The 17,033-nt window shown below is 39.5% G+C and overlaps 1 long non-coding RNA gene across 1 annotated transcript; it reads left to right on the forward strand.

Annotated features, from left to right (window-relative positions):
- The first annotated feature begins 7,583 nt into the window (after positions 1-7,583).
- Positions 7,584-15,754, forward strand: LOC148420992 (uncharacterized). Its single transcript, XR_015866164.1, has 3 exons — positions 7,584-7,805; positions 11,125-11,326; positions 11,418-15,754. It is a non-coding gene; the product is annotated as an uncharacterized LOC148420992 (long non-coding RNA).
- The last annotated feature ends 1,279 nt before the right edge of the window (positions 15,755-17,033 follow it).

Consider the following 17,033-nt stretch of genomic DNA (forward strand, 5'->3'; position numbering starts at 1 on the left):
ACGACCCCATCTCTCTTTGTGTTGTGTTTGTCACTCTTGTGAACGACAACACACACATTCACTCACACAGAACACAGTGCACTCTCTCGACAACATTATCTTTTCCGGAAATTGCTTCTCGCGCACAGCCGGAGCCCCATTAGAAAAGAAGAGCTCTGCGCTGTAACCTTTTTAAAAAGCCATTAGTGATGCACCTGCTTCTCTCTCTCTCTCTCTCTCTCTCTCTCTCTCTCTCTCTCTCTCTCTCTCTCTCTCTCTCTCTCTCTCTCTCTCTATTTGTGCGTCCTATCCGTCTCTCTTGTTAACATTAACATACAACAGACAATTTCTCTATCATGATTGCCAGTCGCCCGCTTCCCAATTCAGCGACAAAAAGACATTTTCTTGGTCAATTAGACCATGACTCACTCTCATTTTACGTGGAGCGTCCTAGTTAGCGTAGCTTTAAAAGTCACTACTATGGCAAAGTAACATTTTTGTTCCCCAGCAGCACTCTAAAAAAACTACAAAACTAAACTACTCAAGAAGTAATTATGACTGAATGAAAAATTCTACTTACATTTTCAGTTTTTGTGACCGTTTAAAGGGGTTAATTGTTAGCTGAATGGCTCCATATGTGATCCCAATGAGTAGCAGTTTGCTTTTATGTGTGCGTTTTCTTTTTTATTCAAGTTTTCAATTTAAGGACACATAAATAAAAACTCAACCAGAGGGAATGCACATACATGTACTGAATACTATCAGTCCAGGATAAGCTTCCACTGATCAGTCCCCTGATGTTGCAGGGCGAGTTCCCCTATGCTTAATATGTGATTGAGCAAGTGTCCCTGAAGTGAGCAGCAGTTTTACAGGTATGAACAATAAGCCTCCAAGCTGTTTAAAGTCATTCACACTTGACAACTTCTGTCAAGTTAAATATAGACAAAGACGACTAAACGTTGCGTTACAAGACCACATAACTTTTGATTAGAATGTCTTTTAGTTTCATACAAGATTGCATATTTGGGCGAATGAATAGCATGTGGAACAACCTTTTATGCAACAAGTTTAGAGCAACACACGTGGACAGATGTTATAACATTACGCACTGGAAGATAGTCTTTATTCGTGTGAGGAATGACAGATGTCATTGTGGCTCCCGTTTACAACATCTGGGAGTTTTAGAACTGCCGTTCATTCATGACTTTTAAAACATCATGATTGAAACAAATATTTCTCCAAGCATTGCTTGCACAATTTACAACAAGCAACATCACCTAGCTTGCGTGTACATTTAAAATATTTTTATCTCTTAAAATCACTTTAAGTGATATTTTACTCTTGTCTCGAATGTTTATGTTTTAGTGGTGTGAAGCTGTCCGCCTGATTATTGTGAGTGTTGTAATGATCATTCTTTGTCTTCACTGTGTTGTGTTGTGTTATGTATTTATGGTTGGTTTGCTTTGATGCAGGGCTTCCTCATCTTTGCCATTAAAAGTTATGTTGGCATAGAAGAGATGCCCTCGCTACTTGGCGCTTCATCTTACTTTCCTTGGTGCTTTGCATTTTTTTTTTTCCCATGAAAAAAAATGAAGCTACTGTAATTCCCTGGTCTAAAATAAGTTATATGTATATATTTCCTTACCCCTCTTACATTATCATGCTTTATGATATTTAACGTAACAGTGAGGAACGACTTTAACTTACCACGTGGCCATTTTTAAAACAAGTTTAATCATTTTAGTATACCAGCACTTATCTGTGCACCACTCAAAATGGTTAGCGCTGATGCCCACATGAGTGCTGTCCTGGCTGGTACAACAATATTATAGACCACAATTATTTCATCACTGTTGCCATAGTGATGATGATAAAAATGCAATTACCTTAATTCCAATATTGTTGCTCCATCAACAGATGACGATATATATATATTTTTAAATATTGTAGCTCTATTTTATACATTAGTGTGCCGCTTTTATATTTGTACACTTGATGAAAGTACACAGTGTGCTAGTATGTTTTGGAAAGTCACGTTGAAGTAAGTGGTTGAGTAGTGTGTTTTGTTGCGTACGTCACAGCTGATGACTAATATCGTGTTCACCGCGCTGCACTCTGCTGATTATTCTCAATGGTCTGCCTCTCACAATTAGGAGAGCATTAACGCTGTACTACTGTTTGTGCGTGTGTGCGACTTGGAGACTGTGATTGCTTACTAGAGGAAATAAGCCCCTTTTTAGTAGCGTCTTGGTCCCACAAATGTCACATTTCAACTTTATTGTCTGCTTTTTGTCTTTTGAGATGAGCAAGACAATTGACAAACATTAAGTTGTTGCGCTTTAGTCTAAAATATCTTGACAGAAGCCAGTTCTGCACTTGTGTGGGTCATTTCTGGCCACGTCTTACTCTCTCACACACGCTCACACACAGACCAGCATAAAACGGGCATCTATTCTAAATAAGAAATAGGAGTGCATCATATGCTCATTTTTCGAAACATTTAACTCTCATTTTTTCACTAGTAGTTGTAGTAGTTGTAGTTTAAATTCCTAATCATTCCCATTTCATGTAGTAGGTTCATGTAGTAGGGCATGTGGATGCACATTACTGGAAGCTCAGCTCCTCAAAGCGTCCTAGCAGAATTAGTAGTTCTCTTTGCGGAGAACAAAGAAAATATTCTGTGCGCAAAGGCAAACAAAATATTCTGTGCTGTCATAGAGTCTATCTATCTGTGTTGCTGCACTGTTTGTGTTAAAATTTTTATGGCATAAAAGTGCATTAAGGATGTTCCAAGTATGTTGCTTAAAAAAAAAAAAAAAGTCTTCAGGCCTTATGCATAACTGCATGGAATCCTCGTGGTTTGATAGCTATTTTTCAAATTTGCAACTGCCGTATTTCGTTCGTCATATATTTCTGCTTCGCTTGACTTTTTGTTTTTCTTTTTTGAAGCCAGTGGTGTATCTGTTATCAAACCAGGAGCTGTTATGACGCTTCTCCATTCATCAAATGCTTCTCCGATGTTCACTATTGTCATACGTTTCAGTCAAAAAAGGCGGTAAGTCGGACTTCTCCGACCTCTTGGAAGGAAAAATGCTCTCCAAACTGTCTAAGTTGGGAAATAAAACAAAATGACAATGTAACACTATCAGCCATCTTTGTCGTTAACATTTGCCTCTAACACTTGCATTCTTAACATTTTTTATGCACCTTTAAGGTTAATAACCACTAATTAAGAATCGCTCAGGCCCATATACACACACACGCACACACACGCACACACACACGCGCACACACGCACACTCGAAAACAAAATAAACAATAAAAACTAAAACAGGAAATGATTTTGTTACGTACTTACTTGATACATATTAGAAGCTGTTTACAAGAAGATGGGTGGAGCTGGAGTTACTTTGGGAATGATGGGAAATGAAAGTTGCACTTGCCGTAAACATGAAGAGAAAAAGGTCAAAGCCATCAGGTGCAAAATTTCAAAGTATGAAGAGAAATGAGCGAAGGATGCAGGGTTGCTTATGAATCAATATATTTCAAAATAAGGCGGGTCTTACTAAGGATGCCACTTAAGCTCGGACCGCCACCGCGTGCGCACACACACACAAACACACACTCAGTTGTTTAGGAGGGTCCTCGCTTTTACGGGCCTCCGAGTGGAGGATTATCGAGGAGCATTCAACTGTCTGCTCAGGTAGACCATCAAGCAGTTACAGACATCCCAAAAGAATGGATTAGAAGTAGGGTCGAGCCTATGCGCACGCATACCCCGCGCAGCGCATCAGATAGGACACCCACAAATCCCAGTGCACTTCTTCATGAGTTTAGGCCTAATGGCTGGCAGGTCACCACGTAGGAGCTTTTTCTCCATTTATTATTTTTATGACCGACTCCCGAGTTTTATGACTGACTATGATTCCGGTCCTCCTGGAACAGTTCAGATTTGAAAAAGTGGAAGAAACATGGACGAAGGAAGCCGGTGCACGCCCAGCGTGTTAAAAAAGGTATTTGTATTACCTAATGTACCATGAAGCAAATCGTACAAAAAAAAGGGAAAACTGAACTGAATAACTTTATTTATCTAAAAATGCTGTGCCTATTGAAACATTGGACGGACTAAAGTAAAAATGGCCAATTGCAGTGTCTTATTGTAGTATGAATGCTGTTATAACCACTTACTGACTGACTGCATAATCCAATTGATTCGTTATACATTTCAGCTTTAAATAATCACACTTTTAAATGGCAGGTTTTTGCATATGGGATCTCTTCACATATTGTTACCCCTATAATTTTTCAGTACAATTTGGTGTTAACAACAGGGGAACTTGGTGTCATTTGTCGTGTAAATGAAATATCCTTTTTCTACTTCATGAACGTCCTCACTTCATCTTTTCTGAAGTTACACTGTAAACATTTTCAGTGGCTTGTTGCGCATGTTGCTCACAGTGTTCTGTCCACTTCCTGGATGTACTTTTGCACTAACCAATAAGTGACAATAATGCAACAGTAATAAATCATGTTGTGGCATGCAGCCACATCTTTGCATAGGGAGAAAAAAAACGACATGATGGAAAAGTGGAAAAAAGACTAGCGTGCGTTTAAAAGTTTGGATTGCATCGAATCGTTACGGTTTTCACACTCACATTTACATTTAGTTGCTAAATCTACACCCCCCCATGTTCAAATTCTAGGTTTTTGTGATGTAAAAATGTATAATATATATATATATATATATATATATATATATATATATATATATATATATATATATATATATATATATATATATATATATATATATATATATATATTTGTGAACCAACAAGAAAGAAAGGAATCAATTTTTTCCATTCTTTCCAAATAAATTTGAGTTGTTCTAGTAGGCTTTTCCTTGCAATTTTTTCAATTGCTATTTTTTTTGCAATAATTTCCAAGGCATTAAATATACAAAGAAACATACTTAGTCATCTTCAAGCAGACAAAATATGGCACAATTGTGAAATGAAGAAGAATGGGGCATCCCTCCAAAATTAAGGAATTAAAAAAAAATGGTCAGGGAGGCTGCCAAGAAGCTGACAGCAACATTGCTGCAGGAATTTCTGGCAAGTACCGACTGTTTAGTCCATGTAGCAATGATCTCCCCTCTTCCTCCGCACTTTGAGCCACAGGTGGCAAGGTAGAAATTTAATCATCATCGTTTCCTTTCACCTTTTCCCTTCAAGGGTTACAACAACAAATCATTTGCTCCGATCAAAGTATCCTGTATCCTGCATCCTTTTCTCTCACACCATTTACCTTCATGTCCTCTTTCACAACACCTATTAATCTCCTCTTTGGTCTTCAAATCAAATCAAAATTGTATTTGTATCGCCCTGAAGCACCAAAGTCTCAAAGGGCTTCCTCCAGGCTTCCTGCCTAGCAATTCCAAACTCAGCATCCTTCTACGCACATATTCACTATTTCTCCTCGAGACATATCCAAACCATCTCAATCTAGCCTCTCCGACTTTATCTCCAAAATCTCTAACACGCACTGCCCCTATGATCTAATAATTCCTGACCCTATCCATCTCGGTCACTCCCAAAGAGAACCTTGGCATCTTTATTTCTGCTACCTATAGCTCTGCAACCTGTCTTCTTTAGTGGCACTGTGTCCAGCCCAAACAGCATTACTGGTCTCACCACAGTCTTGTACACCTTCCTTTTATTTGTGCCTTTTACTTTCCTGCCTGCACATGCTTCTTCACCACTTTTTCACATTCTCCATTGCTCTGGACTGTTGACCCTGAATACTTCAATCCTCCACCTTCTTTATCTCTGCTCCCTGTTTCCTCATGCTTACCCTTGGGTCCCCCTCAATCACAAACATATACTCTGTCTTGTTACGGCAACCTCTCTTTTCTATGGCAAACCTCCATCGCTCTAGATTCTCCTCACACCATAGTCCATGGACATTCCTGTCTAATCTCGTCCGTCAGCTTGTCCATCACCATAGCAAACAAGAAGGGGATCAGGGCTGATCCCTGATGCACTCCCACCTCCACCTTGTCCTCTTCTGTCACACCTACCGCACATCTCACCAGTCTTACTGTCCTTGTACATGTCCTGCAATGCTCTAACATACTTCTCTGACACTCCAGACTTCCTCATACAATATCACAGTTACTCCCTGGGTACCCTGTCATAAGTTTTGTCTAGGTCACAATGCATTTCCCACTGACCTGACCTCTCTACTTTTCTATCTTCATTGTCAGAGCAAATACCGCATGTACAGTGCTCTTTTTATGGCATGAACCCCTGCAGCTTCTCACAAATGCTCATTTCTGCTCTTAATTTAGCCTCAACTATTCCTTTGCTACATTGAATGGCTCATCAACTTTATTCCTCGATAGTTAGCAAAAATTTATTATTACAAAGAAAAACATCCAAGCTCCGAGACATTTTGCAAAGCCACACATAAAATGTCATAAAAAGTCAATGCGGCCCACGAGCCAAAATGTTTGCCCACCACTGGTCTAGAGACGCAACTAGCTGACCTAACATGTTTAAAAAGCAGAGTTTACACATGAAATTCCAATTGATTACAAAAGGTAAGACGATCCTAAAGCTTTCTTTCCTCCTTGCCGGTCAAATCTAGCTGCTCGTGTGTGATTGACTTCCTCTGCAATGACAAAAAAAAAAGTAGTACTATTCTCACCTGACTGGCCAGTCAGTCTGTCAATCAGATCAAAGGGCTCTCTTACAAGATACGGGCACCATAACAAGACACGAAATTGGCTCTCGGCGCAAAGATCGACCAAACAGGGCAGAAATTGTAACCTACCCCGAGGTTGAAATCCTAGCATCATTTGTGCCTGCATCTAGTTGTAGTGCCCGTTGAGCTGATTGACAGGTTGACAGTGAGAACAGTACTACTTTTTTTTTAGTCATTGCGGAGGAGGTTTTTTGAGAGAATCCTTTTTTTTTTCAATACATATTTGTGGACAAAAATCATACATACTGGTCTCTATCCCATGGGAAAAGTCGCGGTCCATTTTGCTGTTCATTTAGATGTCCCAAATCCTCTTAACTCTTCACTATGCCATTAAAATTAGTCATGCTACACAGATTTAAAAAAACAAAACAAAAAAACATGGAGGACTGTTGTATTGATTGTGTATGTGTGGTGCTTCCACATTTGTGTTCAATACATTGCTTAAAAACTGCCACATGTAGTAGATCTAGTATAGTACATATAATATCTATTTGACTGCAATCTCCAAGCCATTTCTGTTTAATGATAATGTTGTAAAGTGTGTTGTATGTGCCTTATTAATCTAGATGTGGATGTTTTTAGAGGGTTGCCATCTAAAACAGGACTCTGTCCTGCCCCTGTTCACAAATAAACTGTATTTTTTTCATGATACAAATGTGAGCAAGTCCCTGATCTTCCCTCTTATGTTACTGGATCCTGTTTCTTTGGGTTTTTTCCCTTCTTGTAAAAGCAAGCAGAGGAGGAGAAAGAGGAGGAGCAGAGAGCAAAAAAAAAAGGAGGAGGATGAGGACTGGAGTGGTCTGTGTAGCTGACTTGTATGGGATGCTGATGCTGTTGCATGCTGCCTCCAACCCTCCCTCTCCCTCCGATGTGGTGGGGAAGAAGAGAAAAAAAAAAACAAGGAGTGGTTGTGTGATTCCCGCTTAGCGCACGAGACAGAGAGAAACTGCATGAGGGTGGAGGAAGAGGAGGATGGGGAGGGGTGCACACCCGCAACACACACACACAGAATCCAACGTGGAATAAACGGAGCGGCTACTTCTCCAAAGCGGTCGCGAGCGGTAAGTTGAATCTTTTCTTATTTCTACTACTGACACAAGAAGAGTGTTTCCATGGCGACGGCTGATGAATGACAACACCTTCAGCATCCTTCAAGTGGATTCAACATGACTGAGACAGTCCACGGGAGGTTCTGAGTGTGCGTTCTGATTGGATAAGAAACAAACAGTAGCGCCCCTCAACAGTGGACCGAGACGGGAAGAATGCAGCAATAGCAGGGAGTAAATTAAAAAAAAAAAGGGAGGGGGGGCATTAACTGTTGGGAATATCTTATCAATAATTCATTAAAAATGCATGTGTTGATGAATAATTAGTGATAAATTAATAATAGGTATATATTTTTTCAATAGTGACTTGTACAGTACTATCAGAACAGGGAACTTGTTAGTACAGTACTTATTAGTACCATTTATTCATACTTTCCAAAGGCAAATGTAAAAAGATTAAAAGAACAATGAAATAAAGTCTTATGAAAGTGAAAAGATAAAAAAATGAGTCAGCTTCTGTATTGAAGAAAAAGTAATGGATTAAAAAAAAAAATAATAACTTTTCCGAGTCAGGTTTAAACATAGCAACAGTTTCAATACACTGATAGATGTTCACTTTCAAGTCACCATAAAGGTGCTCACTATTTGCTGGAAACTATAAGCTACTATAAGATCAAGGTTCCAACTAGAATTACAGGAATGTACAAGTCTGTGTTAGTTACTAAAAAGTTGCTTGAGACCAGTAACGATGAACCAGTAACGACGGACAATATTTGTATGTGAGTATGGCACGTATTGTAGCCTATGAGGGTATTTCAGTCCTGCCTCAATCATAGGTACATATGACACATATTGAATTTTATAAATATATATATATATATATATATATATATATATATATATATATATATATATATATATATATATATATATATATATTTTTTTTTTTTTTTTTGTGGGCTGGCTCAAATGGCCTAATTGATCCTGAATGGTCCAAGCACCATATGTTGCGCACCAAAATGCAGTCATACCGCGTCAGAGTCATTATCATCATCATTATGGCAGGCGCCTTTAGTTCCAAGCAATTAAGCAGCAATGCAGCATGCGTTCCCCTGTTGGATGCATGTGAAATGCCATGTGTCCAACTCCACTTGAAGGATACAATGGGCGTGTGGCAAAAGAAATCAATCGTTCTTTAAAAAAAGATAAAGAAAGAAAGAAAAAGGTCCCTCCAGCTGGATCCAGTTCACCTCTAATCACGTCAATTCAGGAAACAAATCCCCTCGCAGCCACCCCCTCTAAATGGCAAAACCAGATGCAGTCCACCCGCCGCGAAATAAAGTTAGCGCAGCAATAAATGAAAGGCTAATCATGAGGATGCAGGATGAGGTCATGTGACGTCACCGTAGGAGTGCACAACCCCCCGCGCCGGCCCAACCCTTCTTCCTGCTCTCCCACAGGAAGGAAGGCAGATGATCGGATGATGCGGTCATATTCTGGAGCCATGAACCACACTCACGTCATTCCAAGAAGACATGGTTTAGGAGAAAGATTCCTTAGTAGTGTGTAAGGGTATGGTACAGTGACGTCAACGCAGACATACTTTAAATCATAAACAATTTTTTCAGAACATAGGCAAACAGGCTGAAAATTTGCATCTGTGAGGTGGAGTTGTTACGCCACACCACGTGTATCAGAACGCTAATGATGCTGTGACATATGGAGTCAGATCAGATAAAATTACGGGCACATCAAGATTCAAAATGAGCGGTTTCACATCAAAGTTTACAGGTGCATATTGTGACTCATTAAAACACACACGTTTAATCCATATTCTTAAGTCACTTACCCTCACTAGGTTTGCAGGCATGCTGGAGCCTATCCCAGCCGTCTTTGGGCAGTCGGCAGGGGACACCCTGAACTGGTTGCCAGCCAACTGTAGGGCTAACAAAGACAAACAACCATTCTCATTCGCAAGCACACCTGAGGGCAATTTGGAGTCTCCAATACACCTACCAAGCATGTTTTGGGAAATGTAGGGGGGAAACCAACCAACCATCCATCCATCCTTCCTTCCTTCCTTCCTGGGTTACAGAAATATGACACTTTAAGCCAGCGCTTCTCAAATGGGGATATGTGTGCCCCTGGGGGTACATGAAGGCCCCTCAGATAGTACGTGAGATTGTGAAAAAAGGTTTCTCAGCCAATTTTATTCCATGCTTTTAATTCCATGACCGGAACTTTGTATTTTTTAGAGCAAATTAAATGGCGCATGTGAAGCAACTTACTGCTGTTTTTCTGACTCCTTTGCAAAATATTGTACGCCTCTTTTTGATGAAGTTTCACAGGAGTGCACATGGTCATGAGAAACACCATTCTTAGTTGGATGTGTCAGAAATAAAATAGGTGATATTATGCTGTTTAGGTTCAGGAGTGGCTGGTTTTGTGCTAGTTAGGGGGTCCTGGCGGCTGAAAAAATAGCATTGAAAATGTTTGAGAACCACTGCTTTAAGCAAAGGATTGCAGACAAATGGTGCTCAACAAATCCAGACAGACAATTGAAAATTTCTCACAGCATATATTCTTTATCCTCTTTGATGATTTACAAATGATCATTCTTAGTGCCTTTCTGATCAGCCTAGAAGTTGAGATGTTTCCATAAAAAGTATATTTACTGCCCCTTGGTGGCCAAGTCGGGTACATGAGAAAGAGAAATATGCAAGTGTGACAAAGACTGTTTCACTGATTCATAGTGTATGTTTTTGTAAAGAACAAAACCCTATTGTTATTTTCCCAAATTGAAATTATTGACGTTGCACTCAATGGAAGGCACCAGTGTCACTGGGGAGGTGAGTAAACTCCGGCGAGGTTAAAGAGAAGCAAGAAGGGAAAAAAAAAAAAAAATCGGTAATGTTTGTAAACCAGCTTTCCGCCGGTAGCTCTCCTTGGTGCTGACGTAACGCCCCGTCAAGCCTCCACCACCATCCATCTGCCTTGTACTGCCTGATTGACACGTCCCGCTCTCTAATTGGCAAGTGCGTACCGACATTATTCTCCACGGGACGGGCCTGAGGCGGGAAATCCGATGATGATGGGGGGAAGTAAGAACATGCGGGGTGCGGCGCGTAACACACAGTCACACCTATTTGATCATGGAAAACAATCACCCCTGCCCTCCTTAACCGGAGTACAAAAAGCTTTTATCACTCGAACGTCTTTATGTCACGGTGAAAAAAAAATGCACTCACATTACCGGGGCTCCGAATGCACATTATAAAAAGATGGCATTGTTATTCAAGAGTGAACGTTGCCCCTTTTCTGTCTTCTCGCATAGGTGCCGTTTCCATACAACAACAACACTAAAGATCGGAACATGATGATGATAAAGAAGAGGAGGGCCTCTCAGCTCTACTCTCGACCACGGGTATTCTTGGGTTGATAATACAGATGTGGATGTTATTGCTTGAGAATACGCGTAGTCGAGTGGAGGCTTTGACATTCGAAGGATGTCGGGAAACAAAAGGGCGCGCTCCTGGGTAAGCTTTGAACAAGACGCGACCCCGACCGTCGTCAAAGCCGCTCGCATCAACGCTGTTTTGTTTTTGTTTTGTCGGCTCACCATTCTAGGTTCATGAAGCGTGTTCCTCTTAGCACCTGTAAAGGAAATGAGTTTGCTCGCATCTCCTGCGCCGACGGTGACGACCTCCTAACACTAAGCTCAACTCCCCACAGGCGTCATTAGTTCTGAGAGATGAACGCGCTAGTCGCACGTTCATTACAAACCTCAGTCACTTGTCCCCTCTAGGCGAGACAGAGTATAATCTTGTTACCGGTGTGCAGCTCAAATCGCCTGATTTGACCAAATTTAGTCCATTTTGCACACAAATGACACTATTTAGTAGAGAAATTACACTTTTTTTTCGCAAATTATACTTCTTTTGCCATCAGTTTAAAGTTGGTGTTTATAATTATTTTTCAAGAATAATTAATACCTAAAAAACACATTTTGCCACTGAAAATGACATCACATGGTCAGAGGTAACAACCAATCACGGCTCATCTTGAAAATCTCACACGATAAAAAGCGGAAAATAGGTAAGACACATTTGGTGGGCAAGTGGCAAACTGATTTTATTTAATTGTACGGGAAAATTAATGGTTATCTAATTAATTATTAATAAAATGTTCACACCAGAACCGTCTAAAGAAAGTGTCCCTTTAAGCTTACTTCAAAAGGGATTTGAAACTTTTATTTCGGTGTTAAAATGATCAGTATTGCAATTCAAAATGTGTCATTCCCGTGTCGAACCTCAAACCACCACTTTATACAGAACCCCCCCACACACACTTTTTCTTATGTCATTTCAAGCTAAGAAAAATCTACAAATAGTAAACATTATTCAGTCAACTAGATTGTCAATCATTCAGTGAATTGCATGAACAAGTTTGAATTCCCATCCCTTTATGAAAATATTCCTTTACTCTTGACTATGAAGTGGTTGGTAATGAGAGTAAAAGCAAATGTTTGCAGATGCTTTATTTTGAACACACCACTAATAAGTTTACTTACTTTGTGGACTATGAAAACACAATATTTACTTGTGAGAAGCTGAAATTTTGAGGATTTAACCCATTTCATTTAAACTACCTATCATAAACTATATTCACTTTTCAAAATGGTTATCAATTAGGCAGTGGATCAATTGATTAGCCATTGCAGCTCCGCTAAATACGTATGAAACCTGACTTTAACCGTACCTACTTCAAAATCATGCACATTTTTAATTACTTTTATGTATTGCACTTCTATCCATACATGGATTCATATTTCGTCCAGGTGAAGCATAAAGCAGTCCAACATTAGTCAAACTGGGTCACTCATACAACTTTGTACAGCCTTTTTTCCTCCTCCACTTTCATTGGTTAATTCCAAATAAAACACACAATTTCAAAAAATGATTTCATTGATGTTTGAGCAGCTTTTCATTGGTCCGTTTACAAATTGGTCACACACAAAACTGTAGTTCTCCAGTGTTTTTAAAACTATTACCACCTTTAAAATTTTGAATCATTTATTTAGTTCTACTTTTGGTTGTTTATCTTTATATCAGTATCTAATATTTAAGTTTTGAAAAAGGCACAAATTAGAAACATTTCAAATTGTCTGTTTAATACTTTCCATTTAATTAAAAATCCTAACCAGTAGGGCCGCTGCCAGAAAAGTTTTGTTGGGGTGTCTTCAGTGAGTCCATATGTCTTTATCGTACCACCCACAGCCAAACGGATTACAGTAATTTACAGTTTGCATTCAGAGCAATTGTACGTTTATTCTTTACTTACTGTATGTAGTTTTTGGTAAGGAGTCAAACAACAGCGAAGCTGAAATGAACACTGAATTTAATTTTTCCCCCAGTTATGGGAGTGGCCAGCATGGTGGACACAGTGATGCTGCAGCTCTGCCCTTGCTAACGAGCGAGCGTTTATTGTTTAATTATGTCAAATGATTTTAGGTCCCTGTGTGCACACAGAACAGATGCTTAAGTGTGTTCGGTGCCCATTGAATAAGTCATTGAGAAAGTGAGCAAAAACCTTCCCTGAAAAAGTCAAACCAAACTTTGGACATCATGCATTTAAAGCCTCATCCTTCGTGCATATCAGAAGGTAAGACTCCAAGTGCAGATTTCTTTTTGGCTTTTTTTTTTTTCCTGATGCTACCACAAAAAAAGTGCATGGAAGCTTCATACTAGTAATGAAAGGACTACTATAATGGAATGGACATGACATAGTGAGCTGTGTTTGTTGGAGTTCTAGTTATTTTCTTTTATTAGAAGACAGTGACCTTTTTCCACCTGTGTGACAAATGACGATGCGTGAAGATGACAGCCTTTAGCCTCGCTCTTCATTTCCCTTTCTCACTACACAAGGCTGAATGATCTTACTACATGCTCCTTTATTTGTATTCTATAGTGATTATTGGTTTCATTGACATACTTGTTTGCAGGTGCGTGCATAGAAAATTATGGGGGCAGGTGCGCAAGCCCCAAAAAGGGACACCCATCATCAAAATTAAAAGTAGATGTCTTTAAATTTGGTATCAATTTTTGTTAACACAATCAACACTTCTTAAATCAACTTACAAAGGAAATTAAGGGCCACAACTGTGTATATAAAAGGCCACGCACCCGTTCAAAATGCGAGAACATTTGTAAGCTATGGTTCATTGAGGGCCACAATATTGCCTCGGGCTCATATAAATACCCATCAAATGTCACAACCTTTTTTTCTTTTAAATATATTGATTATGTATTGGCATTTTTTTTAATGGGCTCCAGGCAAATTTCCTGGCGCTTTCCTCATCCAGGGCAGTGGTTGAGCCCCAAGAGGGCTCTATCTGTGCACTGCCTGCTTGTATGGGAGTTCATGTTAAAATGTTACCTCAGATTGACTGTGCTGGTAATAAAGGTTTTGATGATGGTGACAGTTTGATCCTGCAGTTTTTTTCCCGGTCTCTATTATTTCCCATGGGGACAAAAAATGTGTATGAATCCATATAAATTGAAAGTGTAAAGAGAAAGGCTATAATTCCTTGCTGTTCTCAAATAAATGTATTTATCTGGGGTGCGTACAAACAAAACATTGTTAATTAGCGGAAGAATTTAATTGTTTGAAGGTTACTTGAGACATTATGAATACTTGAAAGCAACCTTAACTGTTCCCATAATACTGTTCATAACATTTTTATGATGGCAACACTTTAATCCTGGTATATTTTCACTAATTCCTATAGGAAGAGTTTGTAAATCCCAATAAATCAGAGGCTGACCAGCATTCCCAAATGCACTGTTGAACTTAAGAGGCTCTACTGCAGAAATAGTTGCAGACTTTCCAACTGAATTGGTATTTGAAGGCGAGGAAATCTGTAAGTTTAAGATTAGATTGCTTGGTTGTATAATGTTACATATTGTTACATATCGTACTGTACTTGAGTCCAGTTTTTGACATCTCCAAAGATTATTATTTTTAATAAATCCTTACACGGTACCTAAAACCAAGCTAAAAAGAACATTTCCCTTAATAAAATAAAATGAGAATGAGTGTTTTTTTTTTTATATATATAAATAAAAGGCAATTTTTGAAACTACATATCATATTTCTAAAACTACCAATAACTTTAACTAACATGTTCTTTGTTCTCGTCAATTACTGTCATCAGTTTTAAATTAGGGATGTACAAAAGCAAAAAAACAACAATTTTTGCACATTGCCTCACGGTAAGCGGAATCGGGAACTGGCTGTAACGTCACGAGCAACGCCCCTGCACGGCTTTGTATGATTGATGAAAATTAAATAAAACTGCATAGTAAGTGTCTGAATATTATTCTGGTTCTGTGTTTTCAAGTCGAATAATTTCAACAGTTTTCCCTATGGTACATGTTATAATATTTATACAAGTAAATAAAAAAGGTCATGTTTTTTACTTTTGATTCATTGACATACTGATCACTATAGTGGAAGATTGAAGCCTAGTTAGTTAATAAGGTCTTTTAAACATCAGTGACTAATGGACCATTTAAATAAGACATCAAAGAAATTCACATCCTTATCATTCTTCTTGATATGTCAGCGTTCATAGCAGTGGTGTCAAACGTCCAGTCTGTGGGTTGGATCCGCATGTTGATTCCGTGAAGGATTGAAAACAAAAATGATTAAGACAGAATCCATTAGTCTGCTACCTGTAATACCGTGATGCCCATGCGTGTATTAAAAGACTTAGTCGTGGTTCTGGCCGAACACTTCTTTTATTGAAAGAACAGCAGAAAAAACAGTTAACAGATCTTATCGGTAGTATGTGTATTTTTTAGGCGAGCCTTTGCAACACGTCATTGGCATGTGTAAAGTTGTTCGTCTTTCTTGGTAGGTGAGGTAAAACAAAACGACAACAACCCTGGACTACTTCACCCTCCTTCAAGGTAAGCGCCGCAGAGGTTTTTCAATTGTCTGTAGGTATGATTGTGTTGTCTAAACTTCCACGCCGAGGTGCACACTTCGTCAGCACTGACGGACTATCTGTCAGTCCGTCATGATTTCTAATTACACTCTCATCCCCTGCATTAAGCATATTGTATTATAGCCCATGGTTAAACCCCTTAGCTGGCTTTGTTTTCGTGTTACACTTATATTACAGTGTTGTTTCAATTGCAGTGTAACTGTAGAACCACAGACATGGTGTTAACGTTAAGCGTAAGTACTAAAACAGAAAAAAATAGGATGAGTGCAAACAGAAGTAGACCAGGGTCTGACGAATGCGCAGAGAAAAAAAGTCAAACGTCGCACTCCAATGGCGATGAAAGGCTAGGCAAAAATACGCTGATGGACTGATGGACCGACGATTACAACTTCGCATCGCTTGAAAAAATGACAGACCGACTGTGACGGAAAGGAGGCGGGGCTCTGACGAATGACGGACCAGCAACAAATGTTACGTTGCCCACCTCTGCTTACACGTGACCTCTGATTGTTTTACGAGCAGTCTTGGGTGTCTCATGCACCCCATCCCAAAGTCACCTGGGATAGGCTCACCCAAATGAGGATAAGCATTATAGGAAATGATGCTTTATTGGCACTCTTCTTCTACTTACACCCCCTTAGTGAAAAGGGGCTTGTTGTATAAGTGGACGGAGGCCACGTAAGAATCCCCCCACATTAGCAAAATCCAAGAGCGCCGCATGCCAATAGGGAAATAAGGCATTGATTTTGCGTCGCTGTTACTATTTTTAGCTGGAATGATGGATGTTTATGTCTTATATTGATCAAGTCAAGCTGCGGGTCGCCGGGCATGCTGATTAATCATGAGGCTGCCACCTTATTGGAAGAAGACATTTAAGCTCCATTAGAATTGTTCCTAAGAGATATAAACGAGCAAACGTTTTTCTCTGCGCATTCAGCAATATATTAGCATCTGTGTGTGTGATAAATGGCACTCATATCACTTAATGTTGCATGAGTTTTAACCACTGCGTGAGCACGGGCGCGCATTTCGTCGCATCACAATGCAATTTAGGATTTTAATGAGAATTTCCACTCTGGCGTCGAGTAAACTTGTTGATTGGGCAGAGCTGTGGGCGCACTTTTGTTTGGATTTGTCTGTGTGTGTGTGTGTGTGTGTGTGTGCTAAGCAACAAAATGACTATTGTGAGCACAGCTCCAGGTGCCTAGCAACCACATCGCTGTTTCCTTGGCAAC

This window comes from Hippichthys cyanospilos, chromosome 7 (genome assembly GCF_059441005.1).
Source record: "Hippichthys cyanospilos isolate Australia breed blue-spotted pipefish chromosome 7, RoL_Hcya_1.0, whole genome shotgun sequence".
In the NCBI taxonomy this organism is placed as follows: domain Eukaryota; kingdom Metazoa; phylum Chordata; class Actinopteri; order Syngnathiformes; family Syngnathidae; genus Hippichthys; species Hippichthys cyanospilos.